This window comes from Mya arenaria, chromosome 7 (genome assembly GCF_026914265.1).
Source record: "Mya arenaria isolate MELC-2E11 chromosome 7, ASM2691426v1".
NCBI classification, from domain to species: domain Eukaryota; kingdom Metazoa; phylum Mollusca; class Bivalvia; order Myida; family Myidae; genus Mya; species Mya arenaria.
Window position 1 is genome coordinate 956,459 of NC_069128.1, and position 24,750 is coordinate 981,208.

Below are 24,750 nucleotides of genomic sequence, written 5' to 3' on the forward strand. Positions count from 1 at the left end.
TATTTACTATCAAACGGAACATCTAAAACTCTTAACTCATACGCATTAGAAACAATTTGTCAACCCTCTTGTAAACAATTGAATGGTTTTATTTGAGCTAATGAGAATTTTTGCATTACGATACCCGCCCATAGACCGCCTTATAATCGCTTCCTTTGTTACCCGCGAAATATGATACGTGGACATGTTGTAAAACGGGGTATGGACACTTTAAGACATCACCTTGGTTAGTTATTAAAGGGGCTATACACCAGACGATACAAATGCTAGATAAATTTAAGAAAATGTCAAAAACCTAAATAAAATTGACATTGTTGTGTACAACGCATCGAATCCAACTCACTGATGTATCGCATCGCCTACGACACATGCATCTTTCGCAGTTATTGCGCATTGTTCCAATACGAAATTTACTAGGGTTCTCTTCCACGTAAATCCCAGTAAGTTTAAAAATAGCGTCGCTATATTTATCTGTACTCATAAACAGATATGATTTAAACTTGGAAACTAGTATGCGCTATTTTTAACGGGAAAACACAGATGAGCCAGCAACATGATTGTTGCAATTATTATTTTAACCTTGTAAAGTGATGTACTAGTATTATTAACCTACTATAGTAGCTCGCAATGGCGATTCTAGGCTTTAGTTTGAGGAAATACTATATTTGCCGATTTTTGGATCATCTGATGTCATGTCCCTTTAGGCTGAGAAAGAAGTGTATAAGAGATAGAGAAGCAGAGGAATGGTCACTATGCCATGCATTGTCAGAGGGTGGAGCACCCTAGAATAGTATTACAGAACAGTTTAATCTTACATTCGTCATAGTTGTTCTTGAGTATACACGTGTAAGCCTCATTTCTGAACATTTAAATTTTCATTTTACGGTCGAACCCGTTGGTTCGAGCTCGCTTGGCTCGAATTCCTCGTTGGCTCAAACTGGTTGTAAAGGACCGATTTCATTATACTGAAGGTAAACAATCCCGCTTGACTCGAATTTTCCGAGGCTCGAGGTATTTTCGCCAGTCCCTGGGAGTTCGAGACAACGGGGTTCCACTGTAGTCCAGCAATGCTTTTATCCTGAATATTTACATTTGCCTCTGAATTATTGCCAGGAACTCAATTGCCTGAAGGTCAAATGTCAGTATAGCTATGGTACGAGTGAAAATAAACAATTCCTTATGAAGAAAACATTTATTGCTCTTGTTGTGTCTTTCTTTCGAAGACACGTTATCATTTCGAAGGATTCAAAGAACCTAAATATACGTTAGCAAAACCTTTGCCAGCTTTTCTAACCTGTTTAAACTTTGTCATGCAATACAGGCATCATTTTGAAACTCGTAGAAGTGATCCACCCCATGCTTTACAATATACATTATCGTCTTGGTTCGATTCGAATGCTGCTGCCATACATGTGTCTGTTTGTTTGTTCACATAATCTGTGTGTATCATGCAACCGGGCCATTAGTGTCTACAGCCCTACATGCACGGGTCAAATCAGATTGCATGGGCTGCAGTAATATGTCACTCACCCCTGACCGTACCGTCTGCACAGGGGGGAGGAACCCCATTTAGTTGTATGTGGATGGTAAAACAATTATGTAAGAGAATTGCATTAGTGTCAACAAATTAGCTTGCATAGACTCCAGTTATTCGTGAACCAACCCATGACCTTGGTTTTTGAACTAGGGGACTGGGTAGTAATGGGTGTAACTAAGTACGGGTGGGAAACACAATGAAAGGGGGAGTGCATCACTGATCAGTGTCTACATGAACGGATCAAGCTTCGGTTATTTGTCAACCATCCTTGACATTGAGGTATGCACTTGGGGAGGGGGTAGGTGTGTACCACACGGAGAAGTGTCACTTAGGCTGCAGCAGGCTTTCAAGCTGGCCCTTCTTTTTCCTTTTTTGGCTCCTTTTTTCCCTATTTTTCTTGAAAAAGCCCTTTTATTCCTTCTTTTTTGTAAAAAAAGTTCGAGAAATAAAAGAAAGTTTTTACTTCATGCATTGATTGAATAATCTTAAACTTGGTTTTTATATTTACAAGAAGCCACTTTTAATATGTCTGTAGTATAAGTTTGATGCAGGTCTCCAGTGCTGCAAGAGGGGTTTTATGATGAGAATGAGTGGTGCATGTGGACATGCCAGAGACACCATTTCCAGGTTCATCTCCTCATCCTGTGGCTGAATCCCTCTCGAAGCACTGGTTTCTAAGCAAAGATAACTAATGTACATTACAATTGAAATATAGGTTAAGTAATAATTTATTTGCACCCAAAAAGGTAAATAAAGAGCTCTACTATCCCTACTTTTTGCTCTTAATAGCCCTATTTTACCCTATGTTTCAAAAAAATCCTCTTACTTTTATCCCTACTTTTTTGTTATTGGTCACTTGAAAGCCTGCTACAGCAATAAGTCAACATACCTTAATGGAGGAACGCGGTGTTTGTTTTGTTTGAATATTTGATTGCAATTCGTTCAAATGTGTGTTGCATACGAGCAAAGAGGCTATTATATGGGTCCGCACGTACCACTTCCGTACCTAAACACAGAATATAACACATTCTACAACTCCTTACAATGTGCCGTATAATTATGGAAATTGATTATAAGGATTAATTTACATTTTATCATTTCAAAGAGTATTTAAACTTGTCAATAAGTCTTTATGGTGAAATTCACACCATCGAAGCCTTGTAATGCCTGTCAAATTTCTGTTGAGTTTACATTATATGTTATTATTAATTAAAGCATGGTTGTTTTGATTTGTGAAATGATATTGTCAATATTATGAATATGCTTTGATTTGATGTTGCCCTACTTAAACACACAGGGTTTTTTAATGAATAGTTTAAATAAATGCAACATAATTCAAATCAATTATGGATATGAGTGGATTTGTTTATTATAGCTATCTTCTTTGCCCTCGTTGATTAAATAAGGGCTCTCTTCAATTGATTTTGGGATTTCTCTAGGAAGATTCCTGTAACACCCTGCCCTCAGGTTTTGTTACCAGCGTGAGGCAAACTATTCCTGTCACACGCCTTCAAGCCAAACAGTTGACGGTGACACTTTGAATTGGTATTACTGTGTAACTTCATATCAGTAAATAAAACGTTTATAAAAAGAAACTGACAATTTCTTCACTGTTTCAGTACTAGTGTTTTGAGATCTCAATATAAATGGAAAAGTATAAATATTGATCAAATTAGTTTCAGTTCCTTGAAGCGCACTGTTTCTCGTCCATTTTGACATTGCAAGAAAGTGAGTTTTCTTAAGTCAACGTATTATATACATAATCGGGTGTCTGGCAAAGTTTGAAGTCTTAACTGTGTAACTCATGTTCATGACGTCCAGAAGCATGCGTAATGCTATTTATTTTCTTAATTACAAATGTCAAAATATGTATTCACTCAAACGTATGTTGCAGATTGGCATGCATATTTATGGCAGGCATAAAATTGTTGATATATGTATTTTATGTACTATTTACATGCATTTTGTCATTAATCGAATGTGATGCATTAGTCTTGTACACAAAATCATCATTTATAAGCAGATGTCAGCCCTTCTATACATCTCATTAACGGACAAGGGCATCCATTATATTTTACACCCGCGCTGGCTCAAATATCAAATTGCCGTAGTTTACATTTTGATTTGGGCTCATTTTGACAGCACCCATTGTGGTTACCCCTAGGTCCCCCCTGTGAATAACAAGTCTGAAATCCAACCCAGCCTACTATTCAACAGAAATAAAATACAATGTATTTCGGATGCACTGCTCAGTTTTCGTGCCTGAAGATTAGCGCAATCTTGCGGCTCGTAAATTATCTTTGAGTTGATTTAATCTTCTTAAGAGTTGTTTTTGTGTTATTTATGAGGTTTAAGTTATACAATAAGTATATACTTTATTCAGGGTTTGTGTTGGATTACATCTGATGTGAACATTATATGTAAGTAAATAATTGTTAAGGTGTTTATTGTTAAGTAGAAAATCCCAAAAAAAATGCTGTCAGTTTAACTTGTTTAATATTAATTCAAATTGGATTTTAACGCTAGTGTATCTTTAAGACAGTAAGTATTCGATCTATAACATCTTTAAGGTATATGATACAAATAAAAATTAATAAATAACAGTATAGTTAATGGATAATTCGGACAACTAGCTTAGTCTTAAGACAAATGTCTACTATACATGATAAATTATGCCAAGAGTGATTCCTGTGCGGTGGTACGTACTGGCCAGTTTATGAATTATATGTCATAACGTTTATTTTTTCATACCGCTACATACATAATACAAAACATACTTTGCGCTTTAGTTTGCGTTTTTATTTATTTATATTGTTTTCATCCTAATTAAAGGTAGTCGATACATACACATTACGCGGATGCCTCGGTCCATGCTCGCTATTGTCTGAATTTTAGACTCAGGCTCAGAAAACTGATTTATTAAATGTTTCAAAATATCTAAAATACATTTTTGTATAGCGAGTTTTGACAGAAGAGTTTTGCCTGATTGTAGAATATGTATATGTGTAACACAGACAACAGTTTTTACTATCTTTGCTCATATAATAGCGTTTTTACAACACAATTAAAATTGAGCTTTTCTGTGTCTGAGTCTAGAATTTAGACTTATGATGCTATTGAACGTACCTTGGTCACCCCATTGTGTTTTGGTATTGTATTTCAAAGAGTTTCAAGTGCAGAAAAAAGAGCATTCACATTTTACCGAGGTAATATGACAAACAGGTATTTTGATTTTCTAGGAAAGTAAGTTTACCTTTTATTTTACATGCAGTTGAAATTAGGAGAAACATACAAACTGTAATAACTTTGTGTGTCTTATACTGGTCATATTTGGTCATTTACTTGATATTTTCGTATTCATCATTTATTTACCTCTCTAATGATACCAAAAGTGCATGGGGTCGCACAGGCATAAAAATAAACATTATGGTTCATGGAGATATCAGAGAACTAGCATAGTTGTGGGGCTGATACCTTAACACAGATGTTTGCTATACATGAAAAATTATGCCTGTGATTCCTGAACGGTTGTGCGTACTGGACAGTATACTTACAATATGTCAGGACGTTTATTGTTTCATTCCGCTATGTAATGATAAATACATAATATAAACAGGTGTTTTTATATTAAACAAAAACATGTGGAAAAATGCAATCGCTTATGACAATATTTAATTAAAAGTATGAAAGGGGAATGATTTCCGTAGAATCCTTGTACGAGTTATTGAACCCTGATAATCGTAAAACTAAATATAAAACAACTAGAACAAAACATTGAACATCATCTAGCCATTTAAGGTTCATTTCTTTTTGCAAAGAGGACCAACCCTCACTAATTAACACGAAATAAGGTGTAATTTTAAGCACGTGCGTTTCAAAACAAAAACAAAGAGCGTCCACAGCGGCGGACATTTGTCATAAGCGTCACACTCCACTTTTCGATTAATTATATACTCATATTCCAAATGTTTGTAAGTGACTCAACCCTGTTTCTCGATTCATAGTTTTTTCTTTCATTTATAACTTGTTATAAATCCGTACCATTGTCCGACAAACATTTTTAAAAAAAGAGACGAAAAAAAAGAACACCATCCTCCTATTCCCGTGGCAACTCGCTAGCTGCTGGTGTTGTCTAACGTTACAGTTATTAATCTAACCCATAATTAATTACTCCCGGTGCGTGTCAACTCACTAATGTAGTGACTGCCGTTGTCATAAAATTCGGCACACTGTCCCTTTTCAAATCTAGCCTGGCTTTGGGTTATGTTGTTTAAGAGTCTTACAATGAAAGTACTTTATCTTGACATCCTTTCTCCTTCTCCCACCCAACTCCGCCTCATCATCAATAGCAGCACCGGCAGCAGTACCAGCAGCATCAGCAGAAGCACCAGTAGTCAGGGGCGTACCGATGCATGCCTCAATACGTCCAGGCGTACAAATCTTTGTTTCCCACTTGAAATGGCATCCTCCTCCTCTTCCTCCTCCTCCTCATTCTCCTCCTCCTCCTCCTCCTCATCATCATCATCATCATCATCATCATCATCATCATCATCAATCATCATCATCACCACCACCATCACCAACACCATCATCATCATCATCATCATCATCATCATCATCATCATCATCAGTATTTTGGTCATATAAAGAAAAACAGAAATGAAGGAAGAAAGAAAGAAAGAAAGAAAGAAAGAAAGAAAGAAAGAAAGAAAGAAAGAAAGAAAGAAAGAAAGAAAGAAAGAAAGAAAGAAAGAAAGAAAGAAAGAAAGAAAGAAAGAAAGAAAGAAAGAAAGAAAGAAAGAAAGAAAGAAATAATACTTGTTTTGTCTTAAACACTCAATTCGTAAATGAAAATATTTCAGATATATCCACAATTCAAAGACTTAGTCTTGTCTATGTTCTAGTCGAATATCTTTACTTCTGTGTTGTATCATTTGACGTAAATATTCTCCCGAAGATATTAATGAGCGTCTAGAGGATATGATGTTGTCATTAATATTTATTTTATTTCATCTGTCTGTGATTACTTTCATATTTTTGTCATTCTGGTCGTCCAAAAGAACGTTTTGACTTTAATGTTTCGAAAAATCGAAGGGCTCCTATGTATGTTTGATTGAATTTTGTTGATTAAATTTGTGAATAATTTATTTAAAAGTGCATGAGTGGATTTCCCTATGCATTTTAGAAAACAACATTTGTCGAGTTTGCACTACAAAACTATTTGTGCCCAAACACAAACAATAATTTGATGGATTGACAATATTCGAAAATATCGATTAAAATATTGAAACAGAAACATTCTGGAAACATTTTGAATGATTTTGCTTAAACACATGTCGTGTTTAAAAGATGCACTCTTACTCCCAAATAAGATTTACCACAATTAATATTATTGTTTTAAAATTACAAAAAGGATTAATAAATGTCAAACACAATAGTTCTTATGAAGGATACCAAGTTTAATTTGAAAGAAATGAGCATAAAACACGGTATTTCTACCTTATGAGACTATAGTAGTAAATATTTTAGCATTGACCAATCATTTAATATTTTGCGCCATCTGCTATTAAATACACGGTTACAATCTTGTTTTCGGTATTAACATTTTTTATAAATGCATTATTTAGTTAATAGGTAAAGGTTTATCAGTCAAAATTGACATGTAAACATGTATGTATTGATTTTGAGTAAGAGTGTCACTTTATGCTATCGATGATTACTTCCAATATAATGTTTGTACGATTTATATTCTTCTTCGTGAAATATTTTTTTCTTAATTTGCAATTATTTATAGTAATTTTACGGCATCTTTTTTGTTGGTTTAGACAGTATGTAGTGATTAACATATATATGGAGCGAAAATGTATATTCTAAAATGGATGTGTGTTGAAGGAATTCGTATAAGTTGTTTTGGTCAGTCATAGTTCAGCTAATTCTTGTGAAGTATTATCAGAACGCTTATAACAATAACAAAACGCAATTAAACGACCATATAAGAGATCTGTTGCTAACAAGAATCTTATCTTTCTTTATATAAGAAATAGACAGAAAATGCTCTTTGTGCTAGTAACGCTATAAGTAATGGCTTTTATTTTTTTTTAATTTTTTTTTATATAACAAAAATATTTTTTTTTAGCACGAATCACATCCCTCAAAGATAAACTAACAAAAATATTATATATGTGTGTATGGAACAGACTTAAACTATTCATTGACAGCAACATACAGACAGGTGCTCGTTACAAGTCCATAATAAAGAACTATAATTCCTTCTACTGTAAGAATGAAAGATCACCCTACCCTTTACCTGTTTTAACCATTTTTTAAAAAGTTTTTGTATGTACAAATCGAATTTACGAAAACATAGAAATGTTATATAATTGTACTTTTAGGGCACTTTGTGAACTGCACCAGGCGTGCTTTGTTAGATATTTGAAAGCAACTCGGTGTGAAACGATTTACTGTATTGGTTCATCACGCTGTATGTTAATTACAAAAAAATCAATTAATTGAAAAATAAATAATGGCATTGCACCTCAAATAGACCAATGGCAATTCAGTGAATAACTATAAATCTTGCCTTTGATCTGCTTCAATTCAACGGGTTTTATCCATTGTGCTTTTGAAAGTCACAAAGCGTCTGATATTTTGTCTGGAAATATGTTCATTATCTGTTGAAGTCAGATGTGATGGACGGCAATTAATCATCAGGAAAGAAGGTTGCGGCCTGTTTCTCTGCTGTTTGACAATCACAACAATAAAAATCAGCACATGTCCATATTATCTTGCAGAAAAATAATTTTAATGCACCTTTCAATGCATCTGTGTTGAATTATTCTCATTAATCACCAAAAACCAAGATAACCTGCATATCAATATTTTTTTTCTTTTTGCTACATTTTCTTTGAGTACATTACCGTTCCTAAGCATCATTCGGAACGTTCTGGATATGATCGTTGGTTTTATCTGCGGTTTTGTATCGTAAAACTCCGTTGCTGTTTTCAAGGCGTGACGACTGTATCTCAAACATTCTTAATTACTCATGTATTTGCATGCAGTTTCTATTTTTCAACTGTTTGTTCTGCGAATTAATTGCAAATATATCTCGAATCACCCTTCTTCTGGCATTTTTCCTGTTTATCTAAGTTGTTACTCAGTTTTAAAAGTTTAGCTCACGATACTGGCGATTACGTTTCATTTAAATTTGAAAGTCTTGGCAGAGAAATGTTTTATATGCAAAAGTTCATGGCTAAATGTCAATGTAAATTACAAGTATTTATCTATATAGATTTATTAAGTTTTATAAATTCTTCATAAATTTGAAAGGCGAAACAGTTTATACGAGGACGCAAACAAATCCTAGAAAAATTGTTGCATTTGAAAATGATTCAAAACATAAATATGTATTTTTCTTTCACTGATAAGCCATACTGTGTAAAAATTGAAATGTGTTGACTCACTTTCTTTAACATAAATTAAGCCTACAGTATTGTCCTAATACTTTTATAAATCGGTAATTGCTCGTAATAAAATTGAAAGAAAACTTGAACTTATAATTGCATACCCCTGCTCAACTCTTTTCTACATATACAATATCAAAGCCATGAGTTGACATGATGAAAGAACTAGAGTCTTGACTACTGAATAGTGTCATATTGGTCCTTTGTGACCGAGTATTGGCATTTCCTTGAGAATCATCCACTCACAAGTCACTGCCTATATTCAGTTGTTCAGTCATGTGAAATCTGTGATGGTTTACAGTATTGTGTTACTGGTACGTCCTTTGTTAATTGTTTAAGGTTTTGTAAAAAATCGTATGGCTGGATTGTGATGAAATCTGATCGCTTGTAGAATCACGCTTAAATCCGTCTGCTGGATAGAAAGCAGTACTGATGTCCTCTTTGAGAGATTGTTCCCATGGTGTGATCGAACATACAACCTCTTGTATGAAAAACGAACATCTACACAATTAGCACCCTCTCACTCTGGTGGGATCGAACCCTGAACCTCTTGTATGGGAGGCGGACACCTATACCATAAGACCATTCTCACCCTGGTGGGGATCGAACCCACAACCTCTTGTATGGGAGGCGGACACCTATACAACAAGACCACTCACACCCTGGTCGGGATCGAACCCACAACCTCTTGTATGGGAGGCGGACACCTATACAACAAGACCACTCTCACCCTGGTAGGGATCGAACTCACAACCTCTTGGGTGAGAGGCGGACACATATACAACTAGACCACTCTCACCCTGGTAGGGATCGAACTCACAAGACAGAAGGTATTAATACCTCATAACAAGTTCTCCCGATTATTGAGTTGCCATTGACTACAACATTTAAGACTCGGTTTATAACTTTCTATATTCTATACTTATGCTATGGACTTTTGCCCAGACGAACGTGTATTAATAGACCCACTATTGAAATGTGTCCGCCTCTCTACCAAGATGTTGTTTGTTCGATCCCAACCAACATGAGTACTTTCTCGTGACCCCTCTAAAGAACACCAGCTCTGGTTTCTACTCAGGAAACGAACTCGAAAGTGATTCATATCAGTTTTCAACTGTCTTCACATCGAACGAAAATAAATACTATAATATAATATTGACTCTTAATAATCCTTAAGCATTTACTCAAAATGCTATAACTGACTTATAATGTGTTTTCACCACGATGGGAACAAATAATGACGTCATATCACAATGGGAATACATAATGACGTCATATCACGATGGGAACAAATAATGACGCCATATCACGATGGGAACAAATAATGACGTCATATCACGATGGGAATACATAATGACGTCATATCACGATGTTAACAAATAATGACGTCATACCACGATGGGAACAAATAATGAAGCCATATCACGATGGGAACAAATAATGACGTCATATCACGATGGGAACAAATAATGAAGCCATATCACGATGGGAACAAATAATGACGTCATATCACGATGTTAACAAATAATGACGTCATACCACGATGGGAACAAATAATGAAGCCATATCACGATGGGAACAAATAATGATGTCATATCACGATGGGAACAAATAATGACGTCATATCACGATGGGAACAAATAATGAAGCCATATCACGATGGGAACAAATAATGACGTCATATCACGAAATGTAATTCTAATTAAAAAGAAATGTATCTTGAGTTTAACCTCGGCATTCAAATGGTGCCATTTAGTGCACTCGGCATGCAGACATTTGATATCTAAATAGTGTGCATGCAGTTTGTTTACTAATCTGACAATAAATGATACGAAAATTGTAAAGAATTATGCACCTAAAACATTACAATAACATTCGCATGCAAATTCAGGATACGTGCATCAAGTCATTTCCTCCTTTACAAAGGATTTGCATTTATATATGTATCGAATATAAAGTGTTCTGAATTTGAGCAAAGTAGACATTAAACATAATAGTTATACTTCGTATCTATAAGTCACATGATTGCTTTGTTGTTCTTCTTTGCGAAACAAAATTAAAAGATTTTGATCGGCAATCAATTTATATAGTATACATTATATTTCAATTGTAGTCTATGAAATAAACTAATATTAAACACATTTAAAACTAAATCTATGCATGGAATACACCATTAAAAGTTACCCTTCCCATATTAAATGGAAAGCCTTTATTCTCGCAGGGGCGTAGCTAGGGCTTAAAAACGTTGTAGCCCCGATGATTCCATGTGAGTTTGGGGACTTTTATATGCACATAACACGCAGTCAATTATATTTGCAATGATAAAAACAAGCAATACACCCCGCACCTAGTTCACCCCCCCCCCCCCCCCCCCCCACACACACAAAAAAACTTGCTTTGTTTAAAATAAAAGAAAGTGTTTGAATAGCTAGTTTTTATTGCATTTTGGGTTATTTCAATTATGTCATTTTTCAAAACAGTTGTAGGCACAGGCCTACAATGCGTATGTGAAGCTACGCCACTGTCTCGGTATTCTAGGAGAGTGTGCATTGATTTGAAAACACAGGGTAAAACTTGTTGGACATATTTATTCCTCGTGCAGTTTGCACCTACCCCCGCCTTTACATTTTAAATGGCCATTTTAAATGTAAAGCCTTTATATATTTTCGGTTTCATGAGGAAGGGGGAATTGATTTTTGAAAACACAGGGCAATACTTGTGGGACATACTAGTATTTATTTCACGTACGATTTGTAAAACAAGAAAACAAAAGGCGTCCTTAAGTCTAAATTTCTGCAAATCATTGTGAAACGATTTCTACAAATGTCACCGAATCTACAAAAAATATGAATGGACCTGTTTCACATGTTGACACAAGATACGGAAAGTGAACAACACGATACCAGCGTTAGCAGAAAGACACACTAGTCACCCAGGGCTCCATTTCATTCCAAAGGATGCAAGTTTTTGTGAAAATGCCTCAAAATGGCTTTCAAAAAGGTTGAAAAATCACCAAATGATACAAGATTTTCCCTTCATTCGACCAAGCTACCTGAAGCTAGTGTTACAATGCGAAGAAATACGACACGAGTTGCATTTTTCACATTCTGTTTTTCATGGCAGCTCTGCGCATATGCTTTTTCTGTGCCTCCTGGTTCCTTTTGTTTTGTGAAGTCTGATCCAAAATGAAGCATGTGCATCAATACATTTTTCTCTGGTCTCGGCACGCACATTTCATTTCAAAGTCAAGGACTAAAAATTCGTTTTCAAGTTTTACAGACAAAGATATATTGCATTTCAAGCGTGTATATAATCAGGCAAATGTGTTTCTCGATGGTTTGTACATTGCTGTTTCCAAATTAGCAGTGGGGCAGGTGTAGAAATCTATGTGAGGGTGTTTTACCCCCCCCCCTCCCCACTCCTACTATGAGTACCATATACTCCTTCATTTTCTACCCTATATGCCTGTTACAAAGAACTTCTCACTATTGTGAAAGCCTGCGTTTCAAGTTATTCAAAAATTTGAGTCTCTGTGTAACGTGTCCACACATTACCAAGAGTCCTGAGTAATCCTTAAAATGGCCGTGCCGACACCGCGTACCAGCATTTGGAGGTGGGGTGGGGTGGGGGTGGGGGTGAGCCTTCTGTATAGATGCACGAAATTGTTATGGGTTCGGAGACAGGAGATGGCCGTCATTGGTGCAGAAAGACCTACGTAAAAAGCGCCTGGAATGGGATTAGTTGAAAACTTATATCCTGCTCAATACGAAGTATAAAGACAAACCCAATTCAGTTCAAATGGTTCCATGTTCATTAAGTGGCTGATTTCTGGCAGCGAAAGGTGGCAGAACTCAGCGACCTCAACTCTTTGGACCTCGATGCACATTCTGTGAACTACCTGATAAACACATGTTTCGAATGTCAGAAAAAAACACAAAGAAAAGCCGTTTGCAAAAAGAGCGATGACATCCTACAATCAGATCGAAGATGGCCGTTGCACTAAGCGGTTTATGTCGGCATTGACATATGTAGTTATTTGTAAAAAAACGTCTGTCCAGACGTCCATATAAACCCTCCTTGACCCCAGGAATGACAGAAAACACTTGTGAAGACGATCGACAAAAAACACAACCAAACGTGCATGCTGAAAAAGCTAATATCTTCATGTCGTATGCCTTAGGTCGGTTTCACTGAAATATATTTCAAAATTTTTGAAGGGAACAGTTCCCGTATTTAGTTAGACCTTTCGAAAACTGGTTTATTCTTTTTGCAAAAATAGAATTGATAATAAATTTGTCTCCATAAAGTCCACTTCTGACTAAGAAAAAACGCATACAAAAAACTTAGACCTTTTTGCAGCCAAAACACAAGTTTTTTTGTTGTAAAATGTCTCATGATATCGCCGATAATGGGCCGTTATTTCAAATCGTCAAATCGCTTTATATACAGTTCAGTACCGTTTATAAATTGCTGTTCAGTACAAAATAAAAAAGCCGAGATTTAAGATAAGTAAAATGACATTTGAAGAATAAGTCAAACGTACAACCTATAGAACCGCGCGGAGGAAATCCATGAATAAATCGTTAAAGAAGCGTAGAACAAAGCGCGTGTCAAAATAATCTCTTAAATCGACATACAGCGACCTTACTTGTCAAAATAATGTCAAATCTTCGTTTGTCTTGTTGGCCTTACAGTTGACGGCTTCACAATGTTAGCTTTCCTCTGCCATAGAATTTCAGATTTTTACCATATTTTTTTCGTGGTTTGCTTTGTATTTTGTATTTTATTTAGTAATTGATGAAGTGTGCTTGTTTTTTATAATATAATGTAGAAATCAAACTGTACTCTAATAGAGGAAGGAATGTATGGCTTTTTATGACTTGAGTACGCTATATTTCAGGAAGTTCAAGTGTTTATACATTGAAAGATGATATTATATCAAAATATACTAGAATTGAATTATTGTGCGATTGTTCAGAAATTTGTTAAAGTAAACAACGTGAATAACGACATCGGTGTTAACTTTTCCAGGTAAAATAACGATAACGTGAACATCGTTGTTAACTTTTCCAGGTAAAATAACGATAACGTTAACAGCGTTGTTAACTTTTCCAGGTAACATAACGATAACGTTAACAGCGTTGTTAACTTTTCCAGGTAACATAACGATAACGTTAACAGCGTTGTTAACTTTTCCAGGTAAAATAACGATAACGTTAACAGCGTTGTTAACTTTTCCAGGTAAACTAACGATAACGTTTACAGCGTTGTTAACTTTTCCAGGTAAACTAACGATAACGTTTACAGCGTTGTTAACTTTTCCAGGTAAACTAACGATAACGTTTACAGCGTTGTTTACTTTTCCAGGTAAACTAACGATAACGTTTACAGCGTTGTTTACTTTTCCAGGTGAAATAACGATAACGTTTACAGCGTTGTTTACTTTTCCAGGTGAAATAACGATAACGTTTACAGCGTTGTTTACTTTTCCAGGTGAAATAACGATAACGTTTACAGCGTTGTTAACTTTTCCAGGTAAAATAACGATAACGTTTACAGCGTTGTTAACTTTTCCAGGTAAAATAACGATAACGTGAACAGCGTTGTTAACTTTTCCAGGTAAAATAACGATAACGTTTGCAGCGTTGTTAACTTTAACAAAGTTCTGAACAATTCGCCCATATTAAATCATAATCATTGGCTCGTGTCTTTCCGGAATTGCTCGCCACATTTCGTAAATTTCCGTTCTTTCCCGACATTTAGCGACTTACGCCGGAACAATAACCCAGACCTTTGTGGTCGATTCCTATTTTACCTCAAATATTTTTCGGATCATTTACTGAAAACCCACAATTTCGTATTCTTTAAAGTCGTTGGTGATCATAATAACGAATAAAACTCATTTCAAACAAAATATTCTGTTTAAAGCATTTTTGAACCATATTTTGAGCGGAAATAGAAATGAGTTTGTATACAACGCCGTAAATTCACCTGTCAGCTTGAGTTAGAATTATCGAAAATGTCATTTAATACCTAAATACTTTCCTCTGCCTTGAGTCTAATTCAAAATGTCACCGAAGTAAATTTGATATACTGCCCTTGAATTAGGAACGGCTACTTTTGGTTGAAGATGAGAAAAAAGAAAACATTGGTTATCTCCCTTGAAATGAATGTTGACAAAATATCAATCTGGTTCATGTTTCAAAATCTAGCTATCAAGCAACATGAATTGAGTTCATTCAACCTCTTTGAGCTTCAAAGCAATGTCAATTTTAAGACAAAACATAACACATTTGTGAGAATTATAAAAGACAGATGTTTCCATGGCTTATAACAATACTTCCATACTTGTTGTGCGTGTATTATAATACAAGCTTTATAACTACGGTGATCTTTGCTATGTTTTGAAATATATTGTAGTTTTCGGACTTGAATACCGAAAATCTACCAGCAAGGTGACGCTATAGTTATGGCACAATCTAGCATGGTGTTAGCTTTCGTTTTATCACTCGTCAAAAAAGTAATATACCGGTTTGAGGATGATCCAGAATTTGACGTTAGAGGGGGCCGTTTGACTTTTGCACCGCCCCTCCATTAAAACCAATTTTTATTTGGTTTAGTGTGTTGGTAGGGGTGGAGGGGGTGGTAGGGGGGTTCTCCTTGTTCAAAATGGTGCATTTGGTGCGTATTTTATTACGTTTTTCTGCTATATTCAAATAAATAGTAAAGACGGTCTATTTAAGGAGAGGGGTCCTGGATCCGCTAGTGATCATGAATTCATGAACTATTATGAAAATGAATGATTAATAAGTTTTATTCAAAACAGCCGCGGACATATATCCGTGAAACAAATTACTTTTTAATTTGATGAAAATTATAATGTTTCTTTGGTGTCGGATACAATTAGGAGTATGAAAGAATAAGTAGAGTCCTAAAACTCTTAAATAGTTTAATTGACGTCCTTTTTCATACGAATATTTCCGAATGTTAACAGAAATTACAGAACGAAAACTACCGAACAGTGACGGAAAATGCCGAATGACAACTAATTGGACATAAATCCAGTCGGGGATTTGAGTTTCTCATGCTGACAGTAATTGGGATGTTCGCGTCGGTCGAATAATAAAATGCATCCATTAATTTCAACCAGCCATGTCGGGGGTCTTATTTCTTTTTTTGCTTCTTTTTTCAACAACAAAAAACTTGTGAAATCGTAGATAACCAACTCAGAAAAGGTGTGCAAATCTAGGGCTTTGATAACTCGAGTGGAATGGATTACTTGGATTTCGATTCGTATTTCTTCTGAATCAAGAATATACTCTGAGGAGGGTTTTAAGTTGCCCCAAGTATTAATACAATGTAACGAATACTGCTTGTATGTAACGAATACTGCTTGCCATTTTGCCAAAGCAAAAACAAAACAGCCATGGTTTAGAATACATTTAAGTCTAGATTTTTGTAATATACAGAAGATTCCTTAATACAAACAAATGTACACAAACAGTTGGAAACAACAACAACACCACCACAACAACCACCAACACAACCACCACCAAAACCACCACCTCAAACAACATTAACAAGAACAACAACAACAAGAACAACAACAACAACAACAACAACAACAACAACAACTACTACTACTACTACTACTACTACTACTACTACTTCTACTACAACTACTACTACAACAACAACTACTACTACTACTACTACTACTACTACTACTACTACTACTACTACTACTACTACTACTACTACTACTACTACAACTACTACTACAACAACAACAACTACTACTACTACTACTACTACTACTACTACTACTACTACTACTACTACTACTACTACTACTACTACAACAACAACAACAACAACAACAACAACAACAACAACAACAATAACAACAGCAACATACACATGCCGTATTACTACTAGTACCCATTTTCCCGCTCAGTTTTGTGTTGATAGTATACAATTACGCGCTCACAACAGTAATACAAACTGCGTAAATGTTTCCATAAATTATCTTACTACCGCTATGTTCATTTATATGATTTAATAGGTCTGAGCCTTGTTAGGTTTATGAAGCATGATTGTTAAATATGACGTTTTAGTGAGAATTTAACAAGCATTTGATTGACGTGAAAGTTTATATCTTCATCATACGCGCAGCGTTAAGTGTGGATCTACTTACACGCATTAATACACCTTATGGCATTTTAAGTGCTACCTGTAATCCTACACCAGAAATATAGTTCCCAGATATTAAAGAAATTGCTCAGATGTTTCGCTGCTGATCGTGTGGTTTTGGTAAATGAACCTGTTGGAAGACTAGATAATAGCAAAACAAGACACTGTGTAAACAGATAGGAAAGCAGATAACTAAAAGCTTTCTCAGACTTGCGCAGATTTTTCTTCCGCCATGTTTATCAACTGCGGGTGGGGTAACATGAAATCTGCATTACAAAAACTGGGTTTAAGTATCCACAGGAGCCGACGAGCGACTAATTGGGTAAATTTATCACCGAATGAAGAAAGATGACGTCCAATTCGAGGAAATGATGTCTTCAAGTTGATGTTTTCTGTCTTCTATGTTTGTGCGTTCACTCTTTCCCTTGCTGCCACACGCCGTGCGTCTATGTAAATATTGAGATAAGAGACGTATACATTGGAGATAATTAGTTTACAATTTTGATATATCGAGTCAAACAATGTATTTACTCACATGTTTCATGCCTTTGAAGGAAATGAAACATGTTCTCTTGTGTACCGTTCCCTACGAACCAATCCTATCACATTCGTCTGTATTTAGTTGTAAAGATGCGCACTTTTCGGTCAAGTACACTCAGGATGGTCTTTTAAGTCTTGTTACATTTGTGGCCCAACTTCAGAATTGTAATTTTTGTGTGTGTGTGTGTGTTTTTTTTTAAACTGTGTCGCGTATAACTTGAAAACAATAGCTGTTTGTTCAACAGTGAAGATCTTTGCACCCCAAAATATACCAGTTTAGATTTGAATTATAATTTCAAATCATGGGTAGGTCCTCCATAGCTCCATTGTCATCTTTAAAGCATATGCTCGTTTAGCGTGGAAAATAGTAGCGTCCCAATGTTTACCCCGAAAACGCGTCCCCTTTAACGTCAAACCCCCGATTTTAACTCGTTGTAATAAATTAATATTTCTGTAACAATTCTATCACGTTAATACCACAAAACCTTTGAATCAGGAATTTGGTATTCATAAATGCCGTGCTTCTACATTATATTATTTTATCAAATTGGAAACATGCTTTATAAATATGCGTGTGAGTTGGACTTGAATTAGAATGCATTAAACCCGTTAAAATGATCAGCGAAGAAAGAATGCAAAATTGGATGTCAGTTTAATAAACATAGCGAGTGGTCAGTCTTTGACAATTTCATGCACTTAGTGGATCAAAATAGACGCTAATAGAAGCCGTCAAGTGGATGTCATTAGTGCGCATGTGCACGAATGTCATGTGACTCACTGACTGAAGCATTTGAGGAAAATTGGTTTAATGAAGTTTTCTGTCTGCGAGCGGAATTAGATGAAAACCCGTCAGTTTAATAATGATCAAATAAGCTTTGATATTCATGGACACTGCTTGAGTCGGAACGATTTTCTGTGGAAGTTATCAAAAATGACATTTTAGACAGAACAGGCTACGGGATACTAATATAAGGTTTTTCGCATTGGCGCCCTAAGCATATAAACAATTGAACAGTGATATTAAACATATTTCATTTTGTTTAGAAAATAGTCTGCTGTTTGAGACAGTTAAACTTTAAACATACTGCAAAGAGCACTTGAAATAACTTTAAATATAATTCACGTCTTTTTTTGAAGTTGTGGCATTTTCTCGTTCTATTGAAGTTAACGTGCGAATGTTACCCTACGTTTTTTTGCGCTGGTGTGTGCTGAATAAGTGTTTTTTTATATACAATTTATATACAGGCGCATGTATTGCATTTGTTTACTGATTCACTTATTTTGCAATTCGGTTGAGTTTACTTTTATTGAAACCATTGAAAGTATGTTTCTCTGCTAACTATATATGAAACAATTAGCTACTAACCCTCAATGTTAAATCACAGACTCATTCCTTTAAATGTTTTGGTTCATGAAGAAAATGTGTATGTATACACTCTTTCCAAAGAAATTGACGATTAAAGTTTGCACGGCCTTAAATCAAAATCCGCTCTTATAATCAGCATTACTGGCTAGCTATGACACAGACGTCGCGACATGACGCCAAGTTCAAATAATGGTCACTTCAAATACAATTATCCCTGATTCACAATGGTCATTTGGATTCTGACAGAAAATACTTGGTTTTGACATTTTGTGCAGACGTTTAGTTTTAGACAAAACAATATTGATCATGGAGTACCATACTGTATGCTTTGAATTATTAACAAGGAATATGTCAAAATCTAATTTGTTTGTTTTAAAACCTTTACTTAATAAACACAATCATATTAGGTAAATATATGTACATGTTTATAAAAGAATAGATCAAAACTCCACAGTTTCTAGCAGGAAAAACTAGAGTATAAATATTCTACTTTTATTGAATTATACCGAATTTTAGAAATTGAAATGTCATAATAACATCATGCTAACTTTATTTTAATTAGTTTGTATTTCATCGGCCATTTCACTTCAATGAAAATTTTATTTTTGTGTTAGGGCGCGAAACTTAAAGTGCTATTTAGGAAAATCGACTATATTTCGGCAGGTGATATGCTACTCAAACCGTAACATAATATCAGGAAAAAATGAACCATACATCCCCGTATATTTAGTACACTCTCCCAAGTTTACGTCATGTTACTAAAAATAGCTACAAATACTGCACTGGGTATATAATATTTATAAACTTCACTTGGATCAGATGCCTCGGTAGCGCAGTAGGTAGCGCGTCAGTCTCATAATCAATGTTCGCAGAGCGATCTGAAGGTCGTGAGTTCGATCCTCACCCGGGGCACTTACTTTTTCTTTTTTTTAAATTACTTTTTTACATTTTAAATCCATTATGACATTATTTCTTAAAAAAGAACGGCAATGTATAAAGTTTAAATGATTATTCATGTCACTATGTTATTATTTGTTCGCTATAATGCATTATTGTTATTTTTAGGGTTTAGTATTGTTAACTTAAATCAATTGAAATATAAACACTAACATAAAGACAAGTCGTGTCATTGTGAGTTTCTCTTTTCAGTTTGGAAATATGTATTATTCATCAGAACCATGTTTATGCCAAAATACACTAAAATAACATAAATGTTTTTATTTGAAATAAAAGGCAAATCAAACTCGATTAAAAACTAAACCAAAACAGAAGCCAGCTTCTTACTAAAATGCATAAAATACACACCGGAGGGGAAATGCAGAAAATTGCCTTTGCCAAAACAATACAAAACAGCAAAATATAACAAAAGACAACATAAAGTTGCCCTTTCCATGATCCTTTTTCAAACAAATACATCAAACAAACAGTTATCAGAAGAAAACTGCAGATTTTGAAACTATTTTCTTTGGCCATTGATGCACTTGGCATGTTATTAAAATTCATAATTAACTGTAACATGGTTTTAATATCTCACACTGCCAACAGTAAAATGTTCGATGAAGAAGTTCTGTAAGCAACATTCGTTAAGCACGTGTCTTTGTTCGTTCTTTCAGAAGTGCCACAAAGGTCCGGTATGCCTCAAGCTTGGCGCAGGGATCTGAAGATGTGAGATCTGTAAGTGAGCCTTTATTTAAGTTAGATTAAAACAAGTGAAATCGCTGATACTAATACCATGTACAGGGTCATCATCATTACCATCATCATACTCATCAGCGACAGCAACATTACAAGCAACAGCATCATTAACAACCTCATCTGTAGCAGCATTATCATCATCAGCAGCAGCATAATCTGCAGCAGCCACCTGCATAATACTCATCAGCAAAGCCATTACCATCATCATCATCATCAGCAGTGGCAACAGCAGCAGCATAAATAGCAACAGAAGTATCAGAATAAATAGCAACAGCAGCATCATCAGCGTAAATAGCAGTAGCAGCATCATCATTTTGATCATCACCATCGTTGTCTTTGTCGTCATTATCACTACGGTCATTTGTACATGTATCATGTTGAACATTACTATCATTATCGTTATCATCAGTATCATTATCACCGTGATCATCATCATTAACAATAACAACAACAGCAACAACTACAACAACATTTACTCTTTTATTAAAATATGCGAAACATACCAAGCTTCATTTTCTATCAAGTTTCAGACTTAGAGAAAAAAGAAAGACAAAAACTTCCGTTTCAAAAGGAAGGGAGTAATACCAATACAGCTTACTAATGTTTCATTAATATTGGGCTGTTTATTCATTATCATCATAATTATACCTGGCAAATATCAGACGTAAAAGCCATAATGCACACCACTCCCTCGGGGATGTGTCTTAATGAAACACAAAGTAGTTCCATCTTTCTGTCTTCAAGAACTGTACCTGGTCATTTCTTAACGTTAATTGGCCGCACCTGATAGTAATAGACCATTCTTAGCTGCTAATAGCTTACTGCGGATGGTCATTTGTTTTTCGAGATGGACAATTAGCTTTTTGAAATGACCACACTACTTTTCTACGGAAACAGAAATTTCTATTTGGTATTGTAATTACCTTATTATTAATAATAAGGATATAATAACTCAGGTATTAGGAGTTTACAGGAAATTACAGGAAATAGAATATATAAAGAATATGAGATAGGCTATTATGATGTCTTTATATTATTGGAGTGTTTATTTTCATTATCATATATTTTGTAATTATTTATTTGACTGCGTTTAGTTTCCGACCCCTTCAAAAGTTGTATACTAAGGTATACGTGTAATTTCATGATTATGCTTTGGTAATTTATAGGGATGGGTAATGTTATAAAAACGTCTCGCGATATTTCCACCGCGAATTTTGATACATCTTTTTATAATAGAAATTTGTTAAATTTGTTAAATTTGTTAAATTCATCAGATGTATGCTTTTTTCATAGTTATTTATCGTTAATTCTCATAATGGATAATAATGATAAGTATTTGTCTTTGACGTGTTTGGCATTTATATATATTTATAGTTTTGTCATCCAGAACATTTATACAAAAATAACTACATAAGTTAATGATTGATAATTTGATATTCATTTTAAACAAAAATAACTACATAAATTAATGATTGATTATTTGATCCCCATCGAAACAAATAACAAATCGCTGACTCTGTGTATCGATAATTTTAATAACTATCGATATCCAGAGTCATGGTATGGTGAAATGAAAATAGAAAAATATCGATATACCGCTGGTGCGTATTTCATACGTTAACGCTTCTTTACCGTGCCGCAATGTATCGACGTTTCGATAATGTCGCACATCCCTAGTTATTTGACGATAAGCATTTGTATTATGAAGCCAAAAAATAGTAGCAAAGCCATTTTATCATAAATGTCTAGACGAGCGGTTTATAATTTAAAGTACGTTCCTCAATAGGTTTATCATGTACATACATAATTCCTGTTCATAATTTCAACACTTAAAAGTACTGTTGGTCATACAACATGACTATGCAGTTTGAAAAGTCGTCGAGAATTAGTATCTATATAACTTTGGTCCATTATATGCCACTTCATTTTAAGGTATTCGTCCCCACATATTAACTAGTTCTCTAATAATTCCCGGTTGTAATTTTTGAATCATTTTAAAGAGTGTTGCTTGCTCAGTACTATTATGTGAACTAAATTATTGTATTTACATTATACATAATGTAATCGCGGTTTGTATGCCATGTATTTGGTCTTTATTTCAATGGAGTTCAGACGTGAAATGTCATATTTTGTAATTTATCAAGACCTCAAAAGCTTATTTGTTATTTTATTTTCTGTCCTATTTTCCTTTTTTGGACCTAAAATCCTTTCAATTAATTCTAAATTTCACATATGTTTACCTATGTGGGTCGGTTACCTTAATTTTTTGGCCATTATAAGGCTAAGACAACAAGGTTTTTGACATTTCAAGTAGTTATTAAACTCATCTAAACTTTTATAATCCGTTATTTTTCAACGAAGTTAATTCCTCTCTGCAGATGGCCATTTACCTTGACCATACCTGATTATTTTAAAAATCAGTAACTGTGTATGGGTATGGGTTAAAATGTTTACTTTTCCACACCACGCACAAATGATATTAACGCAGACAAAAAAGAGATGCATAGCTTTCAAACTCACTCTAACGAGAAATGTCCTTATTTCGCAACTATTTTAGGACAATCTAATCATTTCCTTAAGTATAAATATTAATTTTCCGCTTCAAAAGTTTTTTTGTTCTTAATTAATATTAGGGTGCCATTTTGACGAAAATTGTCAGTAATTATAAATGCCAACTTTCAATGGCAGTGCGAATGACATGCGATTTACGCAAAAAACATAATAGTCTCTTTATTCTTATCTCTAATTTCTTTACACCTTAGAATAAAGGGTAAAACAGTGTCAAAACTAATGACATTTAAAAAACTGAAAAAACTGAGATGTTTATCATTGGAGCAATTTCTACCAGGTTTTGGGGAGCAAGGAGTCAAATTCTGTTTGTAAATAGACAATAGGTAATCATGAAATGTAATAGTAGTCATTATTTTCGTGTGTCGTCCATTCATAATACCGATGGCAGAATTAGTAATGATGTGTCTAAATTCTTAACAATGGGAAACACGTGCCACATAAAGATAGAATTAGATAAATAGTGTATCTTTCTTTTATATCAGCATTTTATATACATATTTATGTTGTTGTTTTTAACATGCCTAGGGTCGATACGGTGCCTTGCCCCGACCGGAAAGTTATGTGAACAATTCTCGAAAAGGCTGATACATGGATAGCAAGTTTTATACTACCAAGGAAAACATATCTTGATGATTACATAGTTATTTAGTAAAGTTTTTGGTCATTTTTTTTTTTTTTTGAAGTTTGTACTTGAACATACCAAATGCTTTTGAAATGTCTATGGAACGTTCACACTAGTCGTATTCACCACCACAGCCATCATCATCATCCTCATCACCACATCATCATCATCATCCTAATCATCACCACCACCACCACCACCACCACCACCACAGCCATCATCATCATCATCATCACCACATCATCATCATCATCATAATCATCACCACCACCACCACCACCACCACCACCACAGCCATCATCATCATCATCATCATCCTCATCACCACATCATCATCATCATCATAATCATCACCACCACCACCACCACCACCACCATCATCATAATCATCATCATCATCATCATCATCATCATCATCATCATAATCATCACCACCACCACCACCACCACCACCACCACCACCATCATCATCATCATCATCATCATCATCATCATCATCATCATCATCATCATCACCACCACCACCATCATCATCATCATCATCATCATCATCATCATCATCATCATCACCACATCATCATCATCATCATCATCATAATCATCACCACCACCACCACCACCACCACTATCATCATCATCATCATCATCAACAACAATAATAACAGCAACATCATCGTCGGAGTAGTTACATATTTATAAAATTATCAAATAGCCTTAAGTTATTTTGATATTACAAGGGGAATGTGAATGACCATGTTCATAATGT

General features: G+C 34.9%; 1 protein-coding gene and 1 non-coding gene across 3 annotated transcripts in view; both read left to right on the forward strand.

Moving 5' to 3' along the window:
- LOC128241877 (frizzled-5-like) overlaps window positions 1-24,750 on the forward strand; it is a 52,413-nt gene that overhangs the window by 10,107 nt on the left and 17,556 nt on the right. The window contains exons 1-2 of one of the 2 annotated variants that reach the window (XM_052958995.1): window positions 3,869-3,957; window positions 20,710-20,770. The gene's annotated coding sequence lies outside the window, so the exon portion shown is untranslated. Of the gene's footprint in view, window positions 1-3,868; window positions 3,958-20,709; window positions 20,771-24,750 lie in introns of those variants that run through there. The other variant, XM_052958993.1, reaches the window with a different exon arrangement.
- On the forward strand, window positions 19,918-20,008 carry Trnam-cau (transfer RNA methionine (anticodon CAU)). Its single transcript is given in 2 exon segments — window positions 19,918-19,954; window positions 19,973-20,008. It is a non-coding gene; the product is annotated as a tRNA-Met (tRNA).